This window comes from Pan paniscus, chromosome 6, assembly GCF_029289425.2.
Source record: "Pan paniscus chromosome 6, NHGRI_mPanPan1-v2.0_pri, whole genome shotgun sequence".
Taxonomy (NCBI): Eukaryota; Metazoa; Chordata; class Mammalia; order Primates; family Hominidae; genus Pan; species Pan paniscus.
In genome coordinates, this window is record NC_073255.2 from 171220232 (window position 1) to 171241808 (window position 21577).

Below are 21577 nucleotides of genomic sequence, written 5' to 3' on the forward strand. Positions count from 1 at the left end.
CAACAGAACAAGACCCTGCCTCAAAAAAATATTTTTTAGAAAGATGCAGGGACATGGGAAACCCTACACACACTGGCCATGATCTTTGAAGGATTTGATCAGGATCTGAAGATGTCATACAGGTGCAGCAGTGAGGCTCGGGGTAAGGCAGCTGCTGTGGGGATGAAGAAACGTGGGAACATCTGGGGTGAGGAATGCACAGAACTTGACCAACTGGATTGACCATGAGCAATGAGCCAGCAGGAGGCAGCCAAGCCCACTGCCAGGCGAGTGCATGGTGGGACCGCTCAGCAAGAGGGGGTCGGAGAAAGGGCAGCTGTGTGTGACAAGGGTGGGGACAATGGCCTCAGCGCAGGTAGATCACCTGAGGTCAGGAGTTCAAGACCAGCCTTGCCAACATGGTGAGATCCTGTCTCTACTAAAAGTACAGAAATTAGCTGGGCATGGTGGTGTGTGCCTGTAGTCCCAGCAACTTAGGAGGCTGAGTCAGGAGAATCACTTGAACTCAGGAAGCAGAGGCTGCAGTGAGCCAAGATCATGCCACTGCACTCCAGCCTAGGTGACAGAGTGAGATTCTGTCTCAAACAAAAAAAAAAGAAAGATAAAAGAATTCTCCCCATCTCTACAAGTAATAAATTATCCAGGCATGGTGACACATACCTGTAGTGCCAGCTACTCATGAGGCTGAGGAGGGAGGATCGCTTGTGCCCAGGAGGTCGAGGCTGCAGTGGGCTATGATTGTGCCACTGCGTTCCAGCCTGTGTGAAAGAATGAGATCTCGTCTCAAAAAAAAAAAAAAAAATCACTGAGTCTTCTCCAATTTAGAGTCATGGAATCCTAGTCATAGGTATTGTGTAGGGTGCCAAAGTGGATATGACATTGCCCTTGTCCTGAGGTAGGTTCCAGGCTACTCCAGAGATAAGACACGCATAGACAATTACATATTGTGTAGAAAGCGGAACAAGTTGGAAATTAAGAAGGAAGAGAGAGGTCACTTCTTGAGGGGCAGGAGGAGGTGAGAATCTGCTTAGAAATGGCCATGCAGGGCACAAGTCAACAGTCCTCCACAGCATGTGGCTCTGGCACCAAGAAAATATAGGTGTCTTCATTGGCATTAACCTCAAAAACTAGTCCTTTAAAACCCAGATGCCACGGTGACTTTTAAAAATAGCCTTTGGTATGGAGCCTTTTTGAAAGTCTAAATAAATTACACTCATTGGTTCCTCCTTGTCCATGCATTAATCTTCTCAAAGGCTGCAGTGCGTTAATCAGGGCTGCTTTCTCCCTCTGAAATTGCCTTTTCACTGGTAAGTTCTGTGAGTCTGAATGTCTCCTATCGATTTCATGTGCCTGCCTGCACCAGTGTGGGAAGGGATGTGCTTCACTTGTGGTTCCCAGTACTCCCTTCAGAGCCTTCCCTGTACTTGGGGTCCCACTGGTATTTTCTGGTCCCCAGATATTGGGGCTCTTTGTGTTGACAGTTGATGCATTAGCTGAGAGTGGTACAATTTCACCCTCCTCCTCTGCAAGCCCTCCGAGAAGTCTTGGGTGAACCTTATCCCTTCCCAGGGATTTAGTTACATTTAGCTTAACAGCTAGGTAGAGCACATGAAGTTTGATGCTATTTGGCTAGCTATCTTCAAACTACCTGCTTCGATAAATATCCCACAAGTGGCTCAACCACATTCTGCTTCCTTTCTTCCTCTGCCTGGGCATGGCTGTCACTGTTACTGTGTATGCCATGAACTTGCAGGTGCTTTGGTGCAAAGAACATCCCATCAAGGCTTTGGAACCCCTAGCAGGGTACCTCTTGAATTAGTTGTGTCCCTGATGAATCCATTTTGCCCCAAATCTGCCACACTTCATGGGCCTCCCAGAATTTCTTGGTCAGGCTTTCTCTACATCTACAAAAAGCAGTAAGTCCATGTCCTCAGCTTTCCCTAATGTGTTTGGGCACCCAGCCTGGCAGGGTGTCTTATGGGCTAGCTTATATGAAAGGGTGCACTTTCAGAAAAATACCGACCAGGCTGGCGCAAGGACCCACGGTCAGCAGTGTAACTGGCTAGGGTGGACCCACAAGAAGTGCTCTAGGAGAGGGGATGCTTTGCAAAGAAAATCCACAGCTTTGGTTGAAGGTGGGAGCCTGTTTCTATGGCTTGTCCAGAGCTCCTTAGCTGACAATGTGATATGGTTTTGCTGTGTCCCCACCCACATCTCATCTTCAGTTGTAGCTCCCATAATTCCCATGTGTTGTGGGAGGGACCCAGAGGGAGATAATTGAATCATGGGGGCAGTTTCCCCCATACTGTTCTCATGGTAGTGAATAAGTCTCATGAGATCTGATGGTTTTATAAGGGGTTTCCCCTTTTGCTTGGCTGTCAATTCTCTCTTGCCAGCCACCATGTAAGACGTGCCTTTAGCCTTCTGCCATGATTGTGAGGCCTCCCCAGCCATGTGGCACTATGAGTCCATTAAACCTCTTTTTTTTTATAAATTACCCAGACTCAGGTATGTCTTTATCAGCAGCATGAGAATGGACTAATACACCATGAGTCCAGGAAGGACATACTTCGTCTTAAAGGTTTAGCTAGAATGGTTCAAATCCACAGACTATCAGATCACTCCAGAATTTGAAAAACTGAAACCCATAAAGGTAGTCCTCTTTGCTTAACCACGAGCCTTATGTATAGTATCTGAGGGATGGCCTCACCAAAGGACTGAATCAGGAGGCAGGAGGCAGCTGGACTCCATGCCCAGCCTCAGGGAGGCCGTTGCTGTGAAGATCAGAGGTATGTGAGGTCCCCCCTCATCCTCTGCCACCTCTTTGCTGTCTGAAACGGGGCTCTGTGTGTCTGACAATAATAGTCAGGCTTCAGACTTATTAAAACCACTTCACAAATAGCATTCCTGAGACCTGTAATGCAGCCCTGGCCCTTAGAATTAGGAAGAATTCTTTTAAATGTTTAACTTTAAGCTGTTCTTATTTAACATGAGAAAAGGAGGGCTCTGAATCGGAGGTGTTGTTTGGTTGATTTGCATTTATTGTCAGGCAAGGCATGCTTGAATGGTTGGACTAGAGAGTGTTTGAAGTCCCTTCCAGCCATGAATCCCATGTTTCTCATAGGTGGTCTGACAAGTGAGGAATGTGGCCAAAAGCCCACCTATCTTGACCTGGGAGCAGTTAGGATTCCAGAAGATCCGTGGCAAGGAGAAGGGCCAAGTCAGAAACAAGTAGGCATCAGGGGAATATCTCACCAGGCGGAGCCACTATCTATCTTCAGAAATTTGAGTTAAAAAAATGTGACATCCATCCTCGGAGCAGGCAGGATAGAATGTTCTCCAGTTCTTGGATGTGCTGAAGTCCTTGGATGTGCTGAAGTCCTTGGAACCAAGGCTAGGATCCAGCTGGACTGGGGCTCATGGCAAGGACTTGGCCAAATGGAATAAGGGAGGGCAAAATGATTGGAACCAAGGAGCCAAGATCAGACAGTGTCTCTTAGCCAAGGGGAATTGATATTAGCTATTGACTATAGGCTCTTAAATTTCTCCTGTCTGCTGAGTACAGGATGGAAAGGGTTGGATTTAAAATTCTGGTCAAGTGCCTTCAGCAGGGAAAAAAAAACGTGAAGGTTTCTATTGGTTATTAAGGTTAATTTTGTAGAATGAACTTCAAAAATACAGAAAGAATGATAGAATCTCTGAGAGCATCTGCACGACAGCAAAGCCAGCAGAGTGGCATTCAGGGATGGCTTTTATATCTGTATCTGAAATCGTCCTCTGAGAACCCTTAAGTGTGACTTTTCACACAGATAGCACAATGAAGAAAGTGCTTAGCTGGCCATTCCTGAGAGAGTTATCAGAAATTAATGAAAATGCCAAAGATGTGCCATCAACTAAATAGGAATGGAAGGCCTCAGATCACACTTGGGCAATTCAGCAGCTGAAGACATGCTCACTGAGGAGTGTTTCAATACCCCTCGTTTTGCAGAACATAGAGAGTGTTTCAAACAGTATTGCAAGAAATAGAGAGATGCCTGCTTAGAATGTTAAAGCAAGACAGGCACACTGCTGCCCTGTAGGACTCTCCACGGTTCCTTTCCTGGTTCCAGCCCTTGCTGTCCCAGTCCCTAATTGGCCAACCTTCCCCCTCCCCACCCCACTCTGCTCCATTGCTGCTTCTTTTGGGGTCTTAAGGGAGAATTAAAGAAGAGTTCGTATCTCCACGGGGCATCTGCTGGGTCAGCCACTCGTGAGCTCTGTTTCTCATTGCATTGTTGTTCTCATTAGGAAAATATCAGTTTTGGCATTCCTGCTTGGTTGTCATCCTCTTTGTCTTGCTTATTTAGCAAGAGTGCCACTTCACACAATGTGTGAATGTGTGTGTGCGTGTGTGTGTGTTTGCACAGCCTCATACATGCACTCTCTAGTTTTAGGGCCAAGTGGATAAGGAGGTAGGTAGGGAGATAATTGAAATAGCAGATGGTCAAATTGTTCTTTTCCCTTCTTTTTGATACATCCATGGGTAAGTCATGAAACCAAAATATAGGGCTTTGGAGAAGCATGGTTTGCCGGGGAACTGTACCTGAGGGCTGTGCTTCAGGAGCCATGCCTGAGATGCCTTCCCCACACTCGGACCTGCCTTAGATGATTAGGTTCTTAATTGAGCATTCATGCTGTAATGGGATGAGACCTTTGGAGACCTTGGGAGAGAATGACGATATTTTGTATGTAGGATGGATGTGACTCCTCGGGGCCAGAGGCTGGGCTGGGGGAGGCAGCCTCTGAGAAGGCCTCGAAAGAGCCTCGCCTCCTGGGATGTATACGCTGGTGTAGTTTCCTCTCATGTTGTACCAGTTATGTGCTGTATAACCAAGGGACCGCACAGAATCCCCGTGATTATTCCTGACTCACAGAAATTGGGATACCAAGTGTTTGTTTAAAGCCTCCAAAGTTTGGCGTATTTTTAAATGCTTCAATAGAAGATGCATCCACTCAGCACGTGGGTATCTTCTTGGTCATTGGCCTCCCATCCCTGTTCCAGGCAGGAAGATACAGAAGGGAACAACATGAAAACGTGGAGATGCCTTTCTTAGAAGAGCAGCACATTTCTGCTTCTGTCCACTGAGCAAGAACTATATACATGGCTCTCCCTGGCTGCAGAGAAGGCTGCGAAATGGTTTTGTTTGTTTGTTTGTTTTGCTGGGAAAATTACTGCCTGGAAGCAAAAAAACATCAGGGATCCATTAGTAAGAAAGAAGAGGGAATGGATATTGGAAAGATGACTATATTGTGTTAAAACGGATTTATTTCTGAGTGTGCCACACATTACTGACATTACACAGGTCCCTGTTCTCATTATGGCACATCGAAAATAATGCTTGTGTAGCATGCTGGGGTAGAGGGCGAATGACGCTTACAACTCAGGTAACTGGTTTGGGGACATGGATTGATGCAGGATCCACCTAGCTTCTCCAAAGGCTTAGCGGATCAATATCCCTACAGACCAGTAACCCATCCACAGATGCACTGTTTGGGAAGTGTCATAGGTGAAGTTCCTCAGAGATCAGTATTCAGTTTTATTAAACAGTGTTTGCAGGGACAATATTTGTGAAGGGCAAGGGACGTGGGACTGGGCAAATGGAGAAGTTGAGCAGCAATAAAATGGCATCAGATAACTCAGCTGACCCTATGGGAAATCAGCCCTGCAGACTTGTCCCACCCTAGACAAGGGAGCCAGGTCTTGTTGCCTCCTTTCCCACCACTGACACACCATAGTCATTGGATATGGGACGGGGTGTGGCTTTGAGTAAGGGACTCTGAGGCTGAGGTTAGTGCCCTGATTAGGAGAACCATCAGCTGCCATCATTCCCAGGAGCAGGAGCAATGAGTCCCTCAGTCCCAAAGGGGCTACTCTAGGCTTTGTGTTCCACCATCACGGGGAACAGCCACATCCTCCTACAGAATGGCCCTTGGTGGAACAGTAAGAGCAGAAAACTTGGATCCATGAAAGAAAGGTCTGACCCAGAGTGGCATTTACCGTGTTTTTATACTGTTCATCCACTGCATCTCAGCCAGTGGATGAATCCTGGGGCCTGGAGGAGAATTCCACCTGTCTTTAGCAGGGCCAGAGCACTGACAAATGTATTTCATGCTACTGTTTATTTGGATTCAGCCACACTCTTCTGCAGCATGTAATTGTCATGGACATCATGTAGCAAAAGGCTGCTGAGAGACTGAAATGAGCTCCCAATTTGTCTTTAGAAAATTTTCTCCATTATGAGACGAGAAAGATTAAAGGGCTAATAATACTTTACACCCATATCATCTTTCCTACCAGCAAAGAGTTTCCGTCCACACATTATGTTATTTGAGCCTCAGGAGAGTCCTGTGAGGTAGTTAGAATAGGAATTAATATTCATCTTAGGTATGAACAAATTATAACTTTGGAAACTGATGCCTCCACCTTTTTCCATTTCTTGATTCTTTAAAATTGGTCAAGATTCTTTCCATTGTCTTGGAATTCAAGAAAACCAAAGCATGAAGGCAAGTGAGGAAAAGAATTCCCCTTCCCTGATGCCTGTCTGGTTTATGACATTCTTCTCCCATCTCTGAAATTACAGTATAAGAGTTAGGACACAGGAATGAAATCACCTGATATGGTTTGGCTCTATGTCCCCATCCAAATCTCATGTGAAGTTGTAATCTCCTTGGGAGGCCAAGTCGGGTAGATCACCTAAGGTCAGGAGTTTGAGACTAGCCTGATCAACATTGTGAAAACCTGTCTCTACTAAAAAATACAAAAATTAGCCTGGCATGGTGGCAGGCACCTGTAATCCCAGCTACTTGGGAGGCTGAGACAGGAGAATCGCTTGAACCCAGGAGGCAGAGGTTGCAGTGAGCAGAGATCACACCACTGCACTCCAGCCTGGGAGACAGAGCGAGACTCTGTATATATATAAATAAATTGTAATCTGCACGTGTTGAAGGTGGGGCCTGGTGGGAGGTGATTGGATCATGGGGGTGGATCTCCCCCATGGTGTTCTTGTGATAGGGAGTGAGTTCTTATGAGATCTGATGGTTTAAAAGTGTGTGGCACGCCCCGCCTCCCCCCGCCTGCCCCCATGCCGCCGCCCTGCCACTTCTCCTGCTCCACCATGGTAAAGACATGCTTGCTTCCCCTTATGCTATGATCGTAAGTTTTCTGAGTGCCCCCCAGCCATGAGGAACTGTGAGTCAATTAAACCTCTTTTCTTTTAAAATTACCCAGTCTCAGATAGTTCTTTATAGCAGTGTGAAAATGGACTAATACACCACCCAAACCAAAAACATATGGAAACTGCCAACTTCTGGGATAGTATCACTTAGTTATAGTAACCCTTACTAGATGCAGGTCACTGCAGGGGCCGTGCTGTGGGGGTAGAACCAAAGGTAAATAGAAATTATAGTTTTTATGGCGCTAACAATCCAGTGAGGGACATCAGATGGGCAAAGGACTGAAAAACATGGAGGAAAAAAAGTAAGGTCGATTTTGCAGGAGTTTAGAGAAGGCACGAATGCAAGGACGCGTTAACAGAAGAGGCAGCATGACAGCTGGTCCCTGAAGGATGAGGAGCATTTCCTCTAGCAGATGGTGAAACAGCAATGACGACCTCATGGCCTAGCATTAATCCCAAACTTTGTACATGCCAGGCATTGGGCTGAAATGAAGGCGATTGCATTCACCATGTTGCCGATGCATCCAGGTCAATGTTTAGCCCGTTGTACACTCATTACCACCAGTCAGCCAACCAAACAGCCCATGCCTGCTGGCTCTTCCACTGGTCTATTTTCTAACCACGTTTTGTGCTCTCGACACTTTTTGTTGAATTTGATATTACTGGATTAAAAATTATATACTTGGCTACAGCTTTCCTTGCAGCAAGAGACTCCTCTGGCTGGTATCTCATGGGGTCTCTGGGAATACTCAAAAGACATTGGAGCAGCAGATGTTCTCCTATCTGCACCAAGTCAGATGTCCTATTTGCACACAGGTGATATATAAGCTGTGCCCAGGGGAAACAGCAGGCCTTTGAAGAAGGTGGGTTTTTTTCACAGTTGCCTATTTGTCTTGCTTTTTTGTTCCACCTTTATTTGTCTCCTGGAGGGAATATTCCTAATAGGATTCATAAATGAAAAATGTAAATAATGTGACTACTGAAATACAGATTTTCCAGGAATGCAATATATTACTGGCCATCTGTTAAATGGCCACTTCACATGCTGCCAGGAGGAGAGGATTTCACAAATTACGAGCCAGAGCTTTCAGCTGCAGGCCTGGTTAGCCATTCATTGAGTCACAGGGGTTGCCGACCTTGGGGGCACAGATGACGGAGGAGGTGCTGACCTGGGAGTGGAAATAAGCTCCCACCATAGCACTGATGGCACGTGGCACAGGACCCTCTGGCTGGCCTGGCCCATGCTATTTTCTCTGCAGTTTATTTTATTTTTTATTTTTTTGGAGACAGAATCTCCCTCTGTTGCCCAGGCTGGAGTGCAGTGGTGTGATCTCGGCTCACTGCTACCTCTGCCTCTCAGGTTCAAGTGATTCTCATGCCTCAGTCTCCTGAGTAGCTGGAATTACAGGTGTTTGCCACCATGCCTGGCTAATTTTTGTATTTTTAGTAGAGACAGGGTTTTGCCATGTTGTCCAGGCTGGTCTCAAACTCCTGACCTCAAGTGGTCCACCCACCTCAGCCTCCCAAAATGCTGTGATCTGCCTGCCTCAGCCTCCCAAAGTGCTGGATTATAGGCATGAGCTACTGTGCCTGGCCTTCTCTGCAGTTTAGAGCTGAGTTTTGAAGCAATGTTTGCTCCCCTATTGAAGAACTCACTGCTGATTTTTTTCATGAAATATCTTCCAATGAAGATAGAAAAAGGAAAGGAGATCTTTCCCCAGCCTTGGATTGGTACAGCTGAGGACCTGGATGCCTAAACTCTCAATAGTTATTGGATAGCTTGAGGGATTTGAGATTGGAAGAGTAGGGCAGAGGCAGGAAGGAGAGAGGAAGAGGATGATAATTTGGGGTAAATGAGGTGGACCTTAAGCAAATATTTTAGGCCAATGGGGTATGTTTGCAGGTTCCACAATTTGGGGGAATTATTGGCAAGGTTGGAGCAGCCCATGCGCGTTTTGGGAACTGGACTTCCTGCTGGAAAGAACTGGTCTCTGCAGCATCTTGGTGGTCCAGCAGAGCAGCTCAGGAGGCTTCAAGTCCTAGTTTAGTGCCTTACCAGTTCTGTGACCCTGGGCAAGTTACTTAGCATCTCTCTGTTTCCTCATCGATTAAATGAGAAGATAGGTGATCTGGTCTCTAGAGTTACTTCATATTTTATGAATGATTCTATTTCAGAATCAAAAGCTTCATAAAGAACCTCTTTGCTACATTTATTTAATGTCACGTTTGAGATCACTAGAAGGAGGGAATAGAATCTGTGATGACCTTGCCTGCATCATAGACCTTCATCCTTTTCTAAAGAGGAGAACTTGGAGAAGCAGGGGATGGTGTCAGGAACCACCCATCTCCCCCCAGGGAGTAAGACGCGACTCTACCATCACTGCTGCAGAGGTGAGAAGTCCTAAGAGGCTGACAGGGACTGCCAACCTAGAGATGACTTCTCCCTGTTCCTTCCTTCCCTCCTCCACCTTTCCGTTCAAGCCTCTTCCTCCACGTTATCATCAGTTTCTGTTTAGAACAAGGCTGTCTAGGACAGAGGCATATTTGGGGGAGCTGGTCTTGACCTGACCAAATCCAGAAGTGCAAACTCGTAGAGCTGTTGAGCAGGGGAAGCCAGCTCACCTGGTCAGGATGGTGGATGGGGAGGAAGAGGAGGACGAGAGCTGGGTGGAGGTGGGAAGATCAGCTGCAGGGACCAGGATTCTCGGGTAGCTCTGAAAGGTCTACTTTTAAGGTGGTTCTGAGGAGAGAAATGAGGTCATGAGCACGGATCTGCCACTGCAGCTGTATGGGTGAAGTATGGCTAGGCCTTTCAAAACGGTTTCGATTTCTTCGGAACCCGTTGTATTTCATGGAGAGAAACGAGCTTCTGCTGCTCATTCATCCATCGATTCATTCAACAAGCAGTTATGGACAGCCTGCAGCCTACCAGGCTCTGTGCATCCTTATGAATCTAGTGGTGGCCAAAAGATTATAAAAATCCCTGCTTTCAGGGGTTCTAGTGGAAGAGACAGCACTCAATAAATAAGTGAAAAATTATAAAAGAATGTCAAGTTGTGAACGTGTTAGGAAGAAAAATAGAGCCGAGTGAAGTGATAGAGCATGCAGGGACGGCTGCTTCCATCGGGTGGTGAGAGAAGGCTGCTCAGAAGAGGGGACATTTCAGCTGAGAACTAAATAAAGGGAGGAATGAAGCCCTGCGAACTTCTGGGATAAAATCTGTCCCCAGGCTGTGGGAACAAATCTGCACGAGACCTGAAGCAGGAGGGAGCCTCCTGTGTTCAGGAATAGTAACCACGTGGCTCCAGCAGAGTGAAAGAGAGGAAGAGCGGCAGGAAATGGAGCCCCTGGGGGCAACCTGACCATCCCTCGGGCCACACTCGGGACCTCAGGTTTCATTCTAAATGACATGATGCCATCTGGACTTCAAAGCATCCCTCTGATGGTGTCTGGGGAATAGACCATGGGCGGGAAGAACAGCTGGAGACAGTGAGGAGGTTATTTCAGTCCTCCAGGCTGGAGCTGACAGTAGCAAGGGGCAGGCTAGCAGTAACAGAGATGACAAAAAGTGGTGGCATCCCAGGAACATTCCGAATGTGGAGCCACCAGGACTTACTGATGAATTAGATTTGGGTTGTGAGAGAAAGAGAGGAGTTGGCTGTAACTCAAGTGTTGGGTCCAAGCAACTTGGGAAAATGGTGGAACCACTCAACCAAGAGAGAGAAGTCTGGAGAAGGAGCAAATTGGAGGGATGAGAAGAGACTATGGGACATGTAAGGCCCAAGATGCCACAAGACCACCTCCAGGTAGACAGGACAGGCAGGCAGGTGGAAAAGTTATCTATCCCTTCTCTCCAGGAGCAGGAGTGTCCAGGATTGTCCAGAATGGATCATTGTTGATCCAGGTCAGGATGTAGAGATGATCGTCTTGGGGAAAAAAAGGAGTGTTTCTATTTCTAGGCTTTCCAGGCACACACAGCTATGTTCAGACATCCAGTGAAGTGTCTGTAATCAGGGATGGCTGTGGATTGGGAGGCCTCACTTTGTGCCATGATGTGGTTGTGAATAGCTGTCTACATCACTGGGCTGGAGGCTCCTGTGGAACAGACAGCCTGAGACTAGACCGATTCTGTGGTGCAGGGCTCCTCCTGTATCCCGAACCACTTTTCCCTGGACAGATGATGGCTCCCTCACTTAAAAGAACTTTCAGTCTAGTTGCTCCTGGTGTGGGAGAGCCCACCACACAGTCATGGCCCCTCATCACAGGCCACCTGCCCTCCTGCCTGTGCACACCTGCAGCTTGCAGTGCCCCTGACCTGGCCTGCAGTTTCCCTCGAGGGTGATCTTGTAGCTTATCCTGCTGACAGGCTGACTCCAAGTAGAGGCCTGTGGGTTCTCCCTGCCACTGCTCTCCTCTGCCCATGGTCATTCTCAAGCCATCTGCCCATCTCGCTCATGGTTTCAGCCTGTCGCTCCTATGCTATCTCTGAGTTCTCCCAGATACCTGATTTCTTGCCTCCAAAGAGCTTAAATGATTGTCAGTGGACGTACCTTTCACAGAATGATTTTCAGCTTCTCCCTGAGAAGGCAACACTCCCAAAGATACCTAGTGATGATCAATTAATTGATAATCAGCCACAAAATCCAGTCTCCTCTAGAGGTCTCTTCTGACTAACTAATGGCCAAAAGACAAAGACAGTGACTCTTTGGGGTCACTGTCTTTTTGCAGAAGCAAAAATTTTGCAGAAGCAAAAATTCTGCAAATCAGTTAAACAGAAGAGCCTCACCTCCTGGGACTCTGAAGAAGGAGTTAAAAAGTGGGGCATCCATGGCAAAGTGGATCAACATTTCATCAAGTCAGTGATTTGAAACTGCATAGCAGGGTAGTGTGACTTATGGGTTTCCATTTTATTCCATTTCTATCCTTTTCCTGTATACTCAGTTTCAGGCATGCAACATGTCCTTGAGTGGACAAGGCCTTGGAAGACACCTTCATTGAGGTCGGCCTTCTTTAAAGACCATTTACCCTTCTCCATACCTGAAATGAACTGAAGATCCAGCTCAGTGTTCTGATCCTTTTATTCCCATCTTTCAACATCGTTAGGAGCCTGGATTTCCTCTGTACAAAACCTGTGGGCCCAAATCTTTCTTTGGCTAATTTTTCATGGTCAAGGCTGATTGACAGTTGATAACTTTTAGAGCCACATCCCCTCCTTTTTTTTTAAAGTTGTTTCTTATTACACCAGGCACCCCTGAGGTGCCGTATTTCCATATGGTCTATATCCCTTTGCTTGACCTACAGATAAAAGTCATCCTTCAGTTCACTATTTTATGTTGTCTATTAAAGTCACTATAATTCGTGAATTCAGAGTTGCCACAAGCCTTAATATGAGCAACACAATAATGCCAGTACTTTCTACATTGTATCATAGCCCTCCTGGCGAAAGCAAGTTGGCAATTTAGTCTCTGCTCTTCATGAGGGATGGGGATGGATTGTGGTTATCAATAAATATTTGATTAATTAATTGACTGACTACCTCTTAAGCCTTTTAAGACAAGATGGGTCCTGGTTCTGCTACTAACTTGCTAGTATTCTTGGGCAAGTCATTTAATTTTGCTGGCTCTCAGTTCCACAACTGTAAAATGATTCATGATCCCAAAGTCCCTTGCAACTTTAAATTACTAAGAAATATATACATATATATACACACGTGTGTGTATATATACATATACTATATATATAAGATATATACATATACTATATATAATATATATACATATACTATATATATAATATATATACATATACTATATATATATAATATATATACATATACTATATATATATAATATATATATTTATTCCACCATGTTTATTGAAACCAGCCATAGAAGAAGACTCCTTCAACTTGGCCAATACTCTAATATTTAATATATAAAGGGTACAAATAAAACCAATTAGGGGAAAGAAAAATATTGGTAGCTTCTCAGCATAGGGTCAAGTAAAGGCAAATGTCCTGGAACATCTTCCGGAGCCCAGGGTGGAGTGGATCATCTAAGTAGGCTGACCGTGGCCTTTTAGTGCCTGCATGAACATCAACAGACTATAAAGAGACTTTTACAAGTTGATTCAAGCATAGCCACATGTGGGGAAACTAGGAATCTAGAAAGTCAATAGAAGTTATTGGCAATTTTTCCACTTTCTTCCTCCCTTTTTCAAAATCCAAGAGGGCCCAGAAGGGGACTAGAAAACAGATATTTGATGGCTTACTGTGTCTTTAGGGCAATATCTATCTCGTCTTTCCACTCGTCTTTCCCATTCTCATACCTCCTTTTCAGTCTCTTTTCTTTCCTTCATTTAATCATTGACTCCTCATTCATCAAGTATTCACAAGGATGGATAAGAAGTGGCTTCTGATGACACAGTGAATACATTAAGACAAATGTCTGTTACCTGACACAGGATGGGGGACACAGGGAGGAATTACTGACAGTCTACCAAAGCTTCCCCCAACTAGAAACAAAGACACCCCCTCTGATGGGGGTGGTGGTGAGCAAGAATATAGTCACTCAGCTATCCACCACTTACCTGGGTGACCATATTCTTATGTCTTCCCTCTGTTGGACTCACAGGATATTGGCACCCCATGTACAAAGCCAAGATCATCCTCTGGGAGGGCTTAGCTGGGGCCCCTGGTCCGGGAGCTGCTGGTGCTGGTATCCACATGCAGGAGCTGCAAAAGGCTGGAACAATGTGGCCTCAGAGCTTCAGTTTCTTGAGCAAGGATTACAGGTAAATTTCTTATTCTCATTTTTTCTAGAACTCTCTTTGGTGTGCTATAGTAGAAAGAAAAAGACAAAGCTTTGGAGGAAAGAACTACATCCAGATCTCAGCCCTCCTACCTACAGGGTGAGTTACTTCATCTCCCTGAACCTCAGTTGCCTCATGAGTGAACTCCCAACTCAAGGGGGTGCTTGTGAAAAATGTGACATAATTCATGCACATTTGTTCTTTGTCACATGGTCGGTGTTCAGTAAGTGGTGGCTATTGTGACTATAATGGTTGCTAAATCTCCCACCACACAGAGTTGGTCCTGCTGCCTTTTATTGTCTCTATCAAAATTAATAGAATCTAGAGAGACTTTAGAAACCCTCTCTCCAAAATTGATTCAAGCACAGCCTCATATGGAGGAACCAGACATCTATAAAGTTAACAGAAGTTATTGTCCATTTTTTTTCACACACTTTCTCCCTTTTCCAGAAAATCGGGGGGGCAGGAGGGAAATGTCAAGCACATGATGACCGTCAGGGCGATGCCAGAGAGCTTGAGTAGCTTTGTTTATTTCATCTGTAATAGGAGGAGTTGGTTCTTCTTAGCTGGGGCAGTCTAAGAGTCAGTGGGACAACAGGTTACTCCAAATCTCCAGCTTTGTCTGCACACCAGCCATGGCCAGAGGGGTGATGCCTTCAGGAACCTCTTATCCTCTGCCCCATGGGTGTGTAGCATCCCTGAGAAGGAATGGTATCGGTCATTTTCCCTGGTCCCTGTCTCTGTCTCTTGGTCTTCTCCTGTAGGACCCCATGCAGTTGATCTGGAAAAGGATGCAATTAGGGAAGACTTGCATGGTTCTTGAAGATCCCTCCCACTCTAAACTAAGCCCCCGGATACACTGGGTCACTTTGCATTTCTTTACTTCCACACCAACTTTCATCGCCATCTGATTTATTTGTTTATTTCTTTAGCACTTGTCTCTCTTCACTAGAACATCAACTCCATGAGAGCAAAGACCTCCTTGTCACATCCACAACTGTGACCTCCAGTGCCTAGAGGGTGGCTGAGCACAGAGCAGGCATGGAGTAAATATTTGCTAAGTGGGTGTGTAAATGAAGGGATGTGAACCTCATGCCCACACACAGGGGCTGGGGCCACAGGAAGCCAGCACATCTAGACTGGGGCAACAGCTAACAGTGGAGGCAAACACCTGACTCATGAGTGGCCATGGAGAGGCCACATAGCACAACTCCTTTCGAACTGCAGTTAAATGACTTTGACATCCACAGTTGAGCATCAAGCAAATCAGATAAACTAGTCGCTTAGCTACACGTCACCCCTATGGGTTGTTGGTTAGTTGGAGTTTTCCCCTTTCGTCTTGTTTAGGCAGATCTGGTGTCCTGAGAGTAGGGTTATCATAAAGCAGAGGAAAGAGATGCAAATAAAGTGGGTGGATCTCAGGAAAGGAAGTGATCTCAGTGGTCTCAGATGCTGCCCATAGCAGGGTCCAATGGCCGGTTGAGTTGAGTGTATGGGAGGCTTGTGGAAGAACGGTAAGGCAAAAGACCCCTATGGGCACTGAAATAAGAAAATAGATGCCCACCCAAATAGATGACCAGTATCAGGGCTTTCTCCACCCCTGCCAGAATCGGCCTCTCATTCAACAATTTTCCATCTCACTTCCCATTGTTTTACTGAGACATGGCTTCTTCCTGCCTTGCCATGTCCTACCTGCTTTTAATTGTTCCCAAATGACTTGATGTAATTCCAAAATTTAGCCCTTTAAGTTCTATTTTCACCTTAACCAACCTGGAACCCCATCCTGCCCGCACCCTCATTAAACACAGAGAGGATGAAGACAGGGAGGGCATCATCTACATTGTACATCCCATGTGGCTTCAGCCACACCCTCCAGTGGCTTCTGGAACAACCGCAGAGATCTGCAGCTGTGAGGGGGTGGGAGGTGTCCTCAGGAAACTGAAGGAGATGAGGGCTTCTGGGACCTTCAATCTGGCTTGCTCAAATGTCATCTAGTTTTGCCCCATTGATTTCAACTGTGAATGGGACTATGTTTGTCCATTCATTAGAAAGTACTTCATTTTCCTTCTTCTCATTTATTTTTTAATCTGCTCCCCCCTTGGCTGTAGAAGTGAACCACTCTGTCCATGGCTTAGCAGTCGGGGCTCAGTATTTTCCTTCCTGACTGTAGGAGGAGGCCTAAGTGCCCTTGAGTTGTCCAAGATAGAATCGCTCACAAATCTGCTTTGTTATTGGTGTTTGATCAGTGAATGTACAGAGATGCAATTGTAGCCAAAAGAATGTGGGATATGGAGAGATCGCGCTGGGTCTCACGTTCCTCAGGCCTGTGGTGAGGGTGAAAGAAACCCACTCCCTTTCCCAGGCTACCTGCTGCCCATTGTGTCACTGTCTATCTGAACTGAAGATTCTAACAGAGGATGAAAAGCAGATCAAAACAAAATTCCCCCGAAACCATCAACACAAAAGTAGGAGCTACAGAACTCCAGTCAACTGGACCAGAGAAGAAAAGTGGAGCAATGACTCCCCCAAGTGGTGTGTCTGTGAGTGAGAGCTTGGCTGCTGGTTTTTCATTAACATTATTATCCTTAGAGTTATGGAGCCTCAACCTGATGTAGGATCATTAGAGCGTAGGGTTAATGGGGCCGGCTAAACCAGAAGGAAACATCAAACAACTGTGCTAGGAAGGGTGGCAAGCCAGAGAATGAGGATGGAGCAGCAGCTATGAATCCTCTCTAGAGGGAAAACAATAAATATGGAATTATTTAGTCGGTGACACAAGGAAATGTTTTGAAAATGCCATTCTTTTACTGCCTGCATCAGAACCAGCTGGAGAGCTTGTCAAAGGTGCAGATTCCTGGGCTAACCTCAGCCCTAATCAGAATCTCTGGGGCTGGTGACTGGGAGTTTGTACTTTTAACAGGTGCCTTAGGTGAGTTCTAAGTGGGAAGCCAGTAAGTGAGGTGCATGAAGTCTCATTTACCCACTCTGTAAAAAAGAGAGTGGAGGCAATGGACAGGAGGAAGAAAAGACGTGTTTAAAAGATAGAAATGTTGGGCCGGGCGTGGTGGCTCACACCTGTTATTCCAGCACTTTGAGAGGTCGAGGCGGGTGGATCACCTGAGGTCAGGAGTCTAAGACCAGCCTGGCCTACATAGTGAAACCCTGTCTCTACAAAAAAATACAAAAAATAGTCGGGCATGGTGGCTTGCACCTGTAATCCCAGCTACACAGGAGGGTGAGGGAGCAGAATCGCTTGAACCCGGGAGGCAGAGGTTGCAGTGAGCCTAGATTGTGCCACTGCACTCCAGCCTGGGTGACAGAGTAAGACTTCATCTCAAAAATAAATAAGTAAATAAAAAGATAGAAATGTGAAGGGAAAGAGAATCCTTCATAGGAGAATGGGATACACACAGGACTATCTGGGCAGCTGCCAGCCAGGCAGCCAGCCTCACTGAGGGGTTTCTCTCTGGAGCTCTCTTCCTTCTCCTGGTTATGTTAGGCTCCACTGGGCAGGGCTGCCTCAATACACCCTCTCTGGGCTGTGTGTCGATGTCCAGGTGCCCCCCACCTGGCCCAATGAAGGGTAGAGGGTGTCTAATCACTGGTTGCTGTTGACTGAGTCACCTGGTAGAGAATGCATGGCCCAGGATTTGAAGCGCGGGGTGCTGGTCTTGGTTCTGCCATCACCGGAGTGGGCATCTTTGGAGTCTCTGGGTCTCTATTCCCTCATCTTCACGAGGAAAGAATTGAGCTAAAGGATGTGATGGCTCTAGCAGCATCCCAGGACTCTTCTCTCTCCTCTGGGGCCCTGACCTGGAGCTCACCTGGGTTGATCACCCTGAGGGTTTGGCTTCAGTGTGGGGTCAGGGATCTCTAACCCCCCACAGGCCTATGAGGGAAACTTTGAGCCTGGTGCCACTGATGAAAGAGGCTCCGTCACATGGAAAACTTTACTTAAGAACCCAGCTGCCCCATGAATGGTAGGTTTCCAGTTTCATGGACAGGATTTTCCCAGAAATTCCAGAGAGGGGTGTGGTGGTGCCAATGAGCTGGAACAGACCTTTAGGACCGAAGCCTTGGCATACCCGGGGAACATGTCAGGGAAACTTCCAGCCCCAGCCCCCTTTCTCTCTGTCTCATGGGAAATGCCACCAGGACAGGAAGTCACAGGAAATAGTGACTACACTAAATATCACTGAATTGTGCACTTTAAAATGATGAATTTCATATTTAGTGAATGGGTGAATTATATTTTAATTTTTGAAAACATTTAAATACTTATCAAAAGGGAAAAAAAGAAGTCACCAGAGGCTTAGGGATAGAAAGAGGTGGAAAAATGTTTATCTTATCACTTGATTTAATATATTGGATAATTAGGATTCAGATGAAACCCAAGTGTTGAGTTCTAGAAGAGCAAGTCAGAGAGTGAAAACACCCGTATCCATGCCGAGGAGGGGCAGTGGGGTCTGAGGGGAAGCGCCACCCGGCTGACCTCAGCTCCTGCCCTCCCGGGTGACCTCAGCTCCAGCCCTCCCAGCTGACTTCAGCTCCAGCCTGCCTGGGACTCCCTTTCTGTCTAGCCCAGCTCCTTGTTCCTTCAGACAAGTGGCTGCCGGGGGCTCTAAATCCCACACCAACCCAGAGCACCCTGTGGAAAAATCCTTCCTCCCTTTTAGTCAGCTGGGGCTGGGTGGGAATTTTCCAAAAGGAACTTTTCCTCAGAAACCCTGGGGCAGGGTTGGAATCTAAGTACAAAGGTCTTAGGAAAGAAAAAACCCATTCCACCAGAGTGTACATTTCCATGGTGATGACAGCAGAGACTGAGGTTAGGGGGAAGAGTTGGTGGGACCCTTTCTCTTATCTCAGATCTGAGTAGCGTCCCCACCCCCAGAGACCCTTCCTCCGTGGTCCTCTTGCCCCTCCTGGGATGCGGATGAAATCCTGCCCCAGACCTTCCATGAAATCAAGTCTAAGGGTGGGGCATTGGAGATGGAGGTCTGAATGGCCACCTCCCTGAGGGCTTAAACACAGCCTTTTTTGGTGCTGCTATCCAAATTACTCCGAGAAGGCTGGGTGCAGTGGCTCTTGCCTGTAATCCCAGCACTTTGGGAGGCTAAGGCAGGCAGATCACGAGGTCAGGAGTTCAAGACCAGCCTGGCCAACATGGTGAAACCGTGTCTCTACTAAAAATACAAAAATTAGCTGGGTGTGGTGGTAGGCACCTGTAATTCCAGCTACTCAGGAGACTGAGGAAGGAGAATCACTTGAACCCGGGAGGTGGAGATTGCAGCGAGCATAGATTATACCACTGCACTCCAGCTGGGTGACAGAGTGAGACTCCATCTCACAAAAAACAACAACAACAACAACAATAGCAAATTACTCTGAGAATTACAGGGGAATGGAGCTGGTGGAAATCATATGCATTGCCTGTTCCAACTCATCCCTCCATCCACATTCCATTCTCAGATGAAGGCACTGAGGCCCATGAGGTGAAATATCTTTGCTCAAGATCACCCAGGGTGTCAGGGCTGGAAGGACACAGAGCTGGCCACCTGGCATAGGGCACCTTGGAGGCCAGTCTAGGCTCTTCTGTGGCTTCTAGGGACCTGGCCCCGCTGAGCAGGTGAACCTCAGAGTGTGGCATGGGGCTGGTGGGAGGAGAGGAAAGTAGTGCCATCGTGTATGTCCCCCAAACTCTACTCACCAGAGCCCCATTGAGGAAGTACCTGTGGAGTGCCAGGCTTGGGTTGCCCAAGTGGGGGACACAGCCTGAGCCAAGGCACAGGGGATGTAGAGGCCCTGGCATGGTGGAGGAATGGCAAGTCCACAGTTTGACTCTGTGAGGGAAGAGGGCAGGTGGTGAGGCTCAGCTGGAGGCTTGGCCTCAGCTGTGAAGGATTTAGGCTGAAGAACATGGCAGCCACTGTGAGCCTTGAAGTGGAAGTGATTAAAGGAGCTGGTGCAGTGGGCAGATTAGATCAGGGCTGCCCTGGCTGGGACAGCCATCAACAGGACAGCGTAGCCTTCCAGTGAAAACTGACGCAGGTCTGGATCAAGTGATGGGAGGCAGAATCCAGGGGAGGACAGATGCAAGAGCACTTGGAAGACAGGTCAGTCGATGGTCAAGGCCAGGGCAGTGAGAGAGAAGGACTCCCAGCCTTCTCAACTAGGCAAATGGGCAAATGGTGACATCATGAAGCAAGATGATGGGAGGGACAGGGGAGTTCACAGGTAGGGTTCGCTCTCTCCTCCAGATCTGGTTCCTGCCTTGCAGGGCTTGGAGTGCACTTTCCAAATGTGGTTCCCATGCCACTTCCGTCAGACTCAGAACAACCTGGCCTACTTGTTAAAGATGCAGATTCCTAAGCCCCATTCAGAATCTCTGTGAATAGCCCTGGGATTTGAAAAACACCTGGTCTTAAACTTGGATGTTGGGGACATTGGAAGAAAAGCAGGTTTTAGACTGGAAGAAGAGCAGGAAGACAGTGAGTTTGGCTTTAGAGTTGCAGATATCTCATGGGCAGTTAGCTATTAAAAGCTAGAGCTTGGAAAAACCACTGGGTTAGGGTGGATAGAGATTCAAGATTGTAACTGGAGAAATAATTTGAAATTGCATGCGATTTGTCACTTTTGTCTTTGTGAGTCTGTGACCTTTACACAAAGTCTGCCCTAGGCAGCCATGTGTCTGGGAAGAGATTAGAACCTGTTAGAGAAGGATTGCCTAGAAAAAGGCCAGGTTGATATTCAACTTTTGACATTCAAAATATGATTATGTGGCAGGACAATGGTCTTCAAGCCAGGATATTATCCTGAGAGAGGAGTTACTGAATTCCTTCAGTTCCTTCTTCCTCGATTAGCTCATCAACAGGAAGGCTCCCCACCCTGTCTTAAGGCTCTGGTGGTGAAAATGTAAACGAAGGTAGCTATGGCATTAGAAGAAACACTGCTCCCTCCAAGGGAAAAAGAAGGTGAAGTTAGGGGGTATGGGGTGGGGTCTGGGGGTAAGAATTGTGCTGCCAGGGACAGTTAAGATGTGGCTCCATCATCCAAGGACCTCCCCAGGACCAAGCTAGACAGCTGGGGGTTCAAGATCAGAGGCCATAAAGCGCACAGGGAAGGAGTCAGCCAAGAATATCACCCTGGAGAGCAAGGGGCCCTCCCAGAAGACTAGACCAGTACCCGCAAGGCCAGGGGCCTCTTCTTACAGAGCTAGGCCATGCCAGCTGCAAGCCAGTGTGCTGTAATTCAAGAGAGACTGAGGCACCTTCCAGGGCTTTTATAGTTATCCAGCCTGATTAAACTTTACTAGTGATAGGCCTTATTTAACAGTTGCACTTATAATCTTGCACATCCAAGATGTAGTATGTGTTACATTTCCAGTTTCATGAAGGAGTCATTCAGTGGTAATAGAAGCATGAGAGTCATCGAACTTAGCTAAAGAATGTGAGTATTATGAGAACACTGGGCTGCAGGAGCCAGTGATGGGAAGAGCGAAATGCAGAAAGGGGGCTCGGGGGTGAGGGGAGAGCTGGGTAGATTGTCCTGGGAAG

At 46.9% G+C, this 21577-nt stretch overlaps 1 long non-coding RNA gene across 3 annotated transcripts in view; it reads right to left on the bottom strand.

Moving 5' to 3' along the window:
• Positions 1-21577, bottom strand: part of LOC117981120 (uncharacterized) — a 55385-nt gene that overhangs the window by 25425 nt on the left and 8383 nt on the right. The window contains exons 2-3 of one of the 3 annotated variants that reach the window (XR_008955756.1): positions 13803-14805; positions 11954-12343 (exon numbers count right to left, since the gene is read on the bottom strand). This is a non-coding gene — a long non-coding RNA (uncharacterized LOC117981120). Of the gene's footprint in view, positions 1-11953; positions 12344-13116; positions 13668-13802; positions 14806-21577 lie in introns of those variants that run through there. The other 2 variants (XR_010112800.1, XR_008955755.1) reach the window with 2 other exon arrangements.